The sequence below is a fragment of the Neovison vison genome, chromosome 7 (assembly GCF_020171115.1).
Source record: "Neovison vison isolate M4711 chromosome 7, ASM_NN_V1, whole genome shotgun sequence".
Lineage (NCBI taxonomy): Eukaryota > Metazoa > Chordata > Mammalia > Carnivora > Mustelidae > Neogale > Neogale vison.
Genome location: NC_058097.1, coordinates 45,608,353 through 45,614,395, shown reverse-complemented (window position 1 = coordinate 45,614,395; position 6,043 = coordinate 45,608,353).

Sequence of the window (6,043 nt, the reverse complement as noted above, 5' to 3'; positions counted from 1 at the left end):
CGTGGTACAACCCAGGCCCTGTGTTCCTCATCATGGGTCCTAGAGGGATGGCCTCACAGGAAGGGGAAGAGCCCCTGCCAGGGCCTCTCTCTGCTTTCCCTGAAGGATGGCCGGAGAGCAGCAGGTCCTGGGACCTTTTAGACCGGACCGAGTCTCCCCAGACCCCACTCTCTCTGTTTCCTCCCCAACAAGCCCAAGTCTAGAAGTCTAGAGAGAGACACTGGTTCCAGGACTCAAACTGGGGGAGGTAGGGCAGGGCCAAGGAATCAGCCCCATTTCAGTTCCATTTCTGCCCTGTCTCACACAGAAGCTGTGCGACGTGGGCTGAGACACTTCCCTTTTCTGGGTTTCTGTCAAGGCAAATTTTCATCCTTCCTCCCACCACGCTGGCAGTCAGCCCCTGTTCAGTGAGCAGGGGCCACATCCGGTCATGGTGCCAGGCACTGGGGACTCATTGGTGAGGGGACAGTCTCGTTCCTTCCTTGGATGCATGGGGCTGTGACAGTGACAGCAGACAATACAAACCCTTGAGAAAGCAAAATCAGGCGATAGTTTTGGTAAACCATAGAGGAAGAGAGAAACCGAGGACAGAGAGGCTCACAGCCAGGTGACATCTCACAAGCTTAGTCACAGGTGGTGGGGACTCTCTGGGATAGAGAGTCCAACACAAGACAGGGTGAGAGCAAGTGTGCTGAGTGGTGTCATCCTTGCCCAAGGTGCTGAACTCTCCTGGTACTGCATCCTCAGGGAGTGGGGAACCACTTCCACACCCACGTGTTCCTGGATTTTACCTTCAGGAGCAGGAACATCGTCAGTAAGGTAACGTGTGAACAGATTGCTGTTGTGAGGAGATCACCGCTAGGGAGGCCGTGTTCTGTGGAGGAGGGTATGGTACCCAGCAGCGATGACACCCTCATCTTCGTTGGCTGGCTGCCTGATGAGCTGAATGGCATTCTAAGTGGTGTTTGTCCTTTCTTGTGAGCTGCTCACAGAATCCCAGGAACACAAATACATTCACAGTTGGTAAGAAGAGTCAGCGATGGTTCTTTTTTTGTTTTCATGGCCTAGGAGGTTTGGAAGGAGTCTGCTCTGTTGATATTGTCTCCACCATCACATCCCAGGAAGAAACGCATGTAGTTACGAGTGTGTGTGTGTGTAGCGGGGAGGTGGTGAACTGGGATGAGCTTGCTTCTGGGGAGGAGAGGGCCTTGCTGGGGCTGGAGAGGGTAGCTCAGTCTGGTTGTCAGCCCGTGGAGGGTCAGGTGTAGAGACTGGGTGTCACTGGAGTAAGGTAGAGACTGGTGGGTGGGTTTTATGCAGGGGAGGGGCAGTTTTGAGTAGGTATGGAGCCCTGAGAGTAAGACAGTTATTCAGGGATTAGGGCCTGGAGGAGAAACAAGAGAGGAAGGCTGATGTGGTGGCTCCAACAGGACATCTCCAGTCTTCGACTTATCCTGACTGTGGTGTAGATGGGTTCATGGAAGGAAGGCTCAGGAAAAGACCTTGTGGAGATGTCATCGTGTGTTTATTTGAGTGGAGGAAATAGGGGGCTCTCTAGGATGGGTGACCCCAGAGAAGGTTGGGAAACACATTTATAGACTAAACTGACTCACAGAGAAAACCACCACTTGGCTCTGGGTTTGTGTTTGTTTTCTTCACACACTATCTCTCTATCATGTTCTGTTTCTGGGTCAGCACTACCTTCTCTCCAGCAAAACCTGAGTCGTTCCTCCGCATGGCCTCTTGTCCCCCAGGCATTAGCTCTTTTAGATTCTGTCTCCATGCCTTGTGCAAACCACTAGCTGGATGCTGTTAATGCTTGTTAATCCATCGTCAGCTGGTGGACATCTGATTGCCACTACCTTTTGTCCCTTGTGAGTCCTTCTATGAACTCACTTGCATAGTGTCTCCTAAATTACATGGATGCAATTCTCCTTCATGTCTTCTTTTCATTGTGGTAATATGAGAGCTTAACACAAGATCTACCCTCTTTACAGATTTGTCAGGACCTTATTGTTCGCTCTAGGCATGGGGTGTATGGGGATTTCCAGGACTGTCTATCTTGCAGAACTACAACTTAGGCCCAGAAGTGGAATGTCTTGGTGACACAGTGCTTCTGGGCTCAAGTTTTTAAGGAAATGGAATCTCTCAATTTCATGGGCCTGTGTGCTCCTGGCCCTCCCACTACTGATAGTACACCGCAACTATTCACATCTCTTCTGGAGTCCTGGACCCTCAGTCCAAACTGGGCCAAGAGAAATAGAAGTAATCATTCCACATAAAGTGCAAGGAAACCTGGGTGCACTTTAGGGCTATCAGAGTGGCATTAATGGGTTCTAGGTTGTCTTGTACTGTTTTGTGACATCAGTTTGTCACGTTCCTTATGATTAGGCACCTTGCGGTGGGGGCCTGAAGTTGCCTATGAAGCAAGAGTTACATCAGAGATACTGGCCAATTCCACAAGCCAGCATTTTGCACACGGGTGTCTCAGACGTAGCACTGACAGGCCATCCAGTGGAAGTGAAGGATGCACGGAGCATGTGGGGGCATCTCCTGGATTTATCCCTTTCAGGCTGCATCTTTTTTTTTTTTTTAAGATTTCATTTGTTTATTTGACAGAGATCACAAGTAGGCAGAAAGGCAGGCAGAGAGAGAGGAGGAAACAGGCTCCCTGCTGAGCAGGAAGCCCAATGTAGGCCTCAATCCCAGGACTTTGGGGTCATGACCTGAGCTGAAGGCACAGGCTTTAATCCACTGATCCACCCAGGCACCCCTCAGGCTGCATCTTTTGATGCCAATTTATGATTCATTCAAGCAGCCTCCATTATTTGAACTGAAAAATGGAGACCCCTTTTATTCCTCAAGGTGTATGGTGATTGCAAGGTAGGAAAATGGGAAAATGTGTTAACTGAAATTGGAACCAGAGCATGGCAGTAGATGGAGATGTGGAATGAAGTCTTCCATGCAGTGTAAGCTGGTTGGGGGAAGATGAGAGCAAGTGAAGACAACTCACCAGTGGTTGGGAAGGGGAGTCCATAGTTTAATGGCAGAAGAGGGCATACTTTGTCCCTGCACTGGGAGCCATGAATCCTTTTCCTACTCACAATGACCTGCAGACAATTCACAAGGCACATACCCCACATGCTCTTCCAGAACCTTCTGGGCACATAAGATGTACTTCCCAGGCTCTGCTATTCTGATTGTGGCATTGTTCTCTCTTGTGTTTGACTCCTGGCCACATCTTGGGCTCTTCTCTCACTGTACCAAGCCTGTAAGAGGAGAATCCTGAGGACCACTAGGATCATAGCTGCTATGGCAATGTGAATGAGAGTCTCCAATGTGTAATCTGGGGTGTGGGAGGCTAGGAATTAAGGTAGAGAGGTCACAGAGGTCAGAGCAGATGAAAATCACCCAGGATCCTGGGTGTCCACCCAGGGCACCTGCCTCCCCTTGACAGCACTTAACCATCCATGCCATCCCCACACCATCCACTACTTCCCAGTGTTGGTGTCTGCCTTGTTTTGCGACGGGCTGATGGTATCAGCCACTTCTGAGCACCATAAAAGTATGGGGTGGGGAATGAGGTGCTGATGGGACTCAAACTTGTCCTCTGGGCTCTGTGTTCTTGTACCTGCCCCATTTCTTGTGATATAACTAATACAGAGTCCCTAATGGACACTTTCTCTGCTACAGAGGGATCACCTTTGTTCTCATTGGATTCTTTCTGCCTCCTCCTGTTTTATGAATTGAGATTTTGCTTCTGAGTCCCACTGAAGCAGAGTCTTCCTGTGCCCCCTAGCTCAGAAAATCAGTGTGTAAAATCGTCTCTTAGTACAGAGATACTTGAGCTGTTCAATTTCTGTGTTCATTCTGAGAACGTAAACTACGTCTCGTGGATAGGAGAACTTGCTCTTTTCAACAATTCAGGATTCAGTGTTCATGGACGAGAGGTTGCCAATAAATATACTGAAGATGTATATTCAAATTTATGTACATATGAATTAATATATATGAATATAGATATGAATATATTGAGAGAGAGTGAGAGAATTCAATGCGTACCATATAATGTGTTAGTTATTTGAATTATCCTAGGTAGGCTATCACCATCACCCTCACCACCATCACCACCACTACCACCATCATCATCACCACTACTACCACCACCACCACCACCATCCTCATCCTCATCATCACCATCACCATCATCACCACCACCATTACCATCCCCATCACCACCATCACTACTACCATCCTCATCAACACCCCCATCCTCATCATCATCACCACCACCATCCTTATCACCATCACCATCCCCATCATCACTACCGTCATCATCATCATCATCATCATCATCACTGTCCTCCTCCTCCTCATCTCTCTCTGTCTCTGTCAGTCACAAAGAACTCCGGTAACTGCCAAAAGATTTCAAGGAAGAACACAAGTCATTTGATTTTTATCTTTAAAGGCATCCCCTCTCACCTCAAACCCTTAAGGAACAGAGAAAATCAGTGTTGTTATAAAACTGGTGAACACAAAATGAGATAATCCTGCAAACCTATTTTAATCTGCTTTCACATAAAAAAAACAAAAAGAAAAAGAGATGAATTCTAATTATTAATCTTCCCATGAAAATTTCAAATAAGCTTATACAATTCAGAAAGTATGAATGAAGAATAGACATCATTCAGTTGGTTAATATCCAAATGTTTAATACCAAGAAGTCTTTTATTTTATTTTTTATTTTTTATTTTTTTAAAGATTTTATTTTATTTATTTGAGAGAGAGAGACAGTGAGCGAGGAGAAGGTCAGAGAGCGAAGCAGACTCCCCATGGGGCTGGGAGCCTGATGTGGGACTCGATCCCGGGACTCCAGGATCACGCCCTGAGCCGGAGGCAGTCGTCCAACCAACTGCACCACCCAGGCGTCCCAACCAAGAAGTCTTTTAAATGTATCTCACTAGGGCTACAAAATTTGAAGAATAAGTCAGGAAATGTACAAGCCATGGAAAAGTTCTATTCCTAATTTGTATTAAGAAAAGCATAATTTTTTTTCCTAGTTAAACTTGAATGTAACAGAGAAATGACCTGAAATAGGTCAGTATTGCTATATACATAAAAATACAGATTTTTAGCTTGTGTTTGATGTACAATAATTAAATCATTTGGGCTATTAATTAAGATGTATTCTTTTTTTTTTTTAAAGATTTTATTTATTTATTTGTCAGAGACAGAGGGAGAGAAAGCGAGCGAGCACAGGCAGACAAAGAGGCAGGCAGAGGGAGAAGCAGGCTCCCCACCGAGCAAGGAGCCCGATGGGGGACTCGATCCCAGGACCCTGGGATCATGACCTGAGCCGAAGGCAGCCGCTTAGCCAACTGAGCCACCCAGGCGTCCCTAATTAAGATGTATTCTTAAAGCAACAATTAGATTCATGTCAACATCTTACTTTGTCATCATTATTATAAGGCATTTGCTGCAAATAACACAATCTGGAAATAAAGAGGCAAGTTTCATTTTTTTTTTTTGAGATTAATATAATGATTATCAGTAAATCAAAGGAGATCAATCATAAAGCACTGAAGGTGGAGTATCTGTACTGTTAATAGAATATAAAATCGGGGCGCCTGGGTGGTTCAGTGGTTAAAGCCTCTGCCTTCGGCTCAGGTCATGGTCCCAGAGTCCTAGGATCGAGCCCCATGTTGGGCTCTCTGCTCAGCAGGGAGCCTGCTTCCTCCTCTCTCTCTGCCTGCCTCTCTGCCTACTTGTGATCTCTGTCTGTCAAATAAATAAATAAAATCTTTTAAAAAAAAAGAATATAAAATCAATATAACCAAACCAGTATCACTGTTATATATATTTAGCTATTATTTAGAAAGTATAAAGAAGTAGGGAAGGAGCAAGATGGCGGAGGAGTAGGAGATCTAAATGTTGGGTCCCAGGAGTCCAGCTGAATAGCTATTAAACCAGTCTGAACACCTACAAACTCAATAGGAGATCTAAGAGAAGAAGAGCAGCAATTCTAGGAAGAGAAAACTGACCA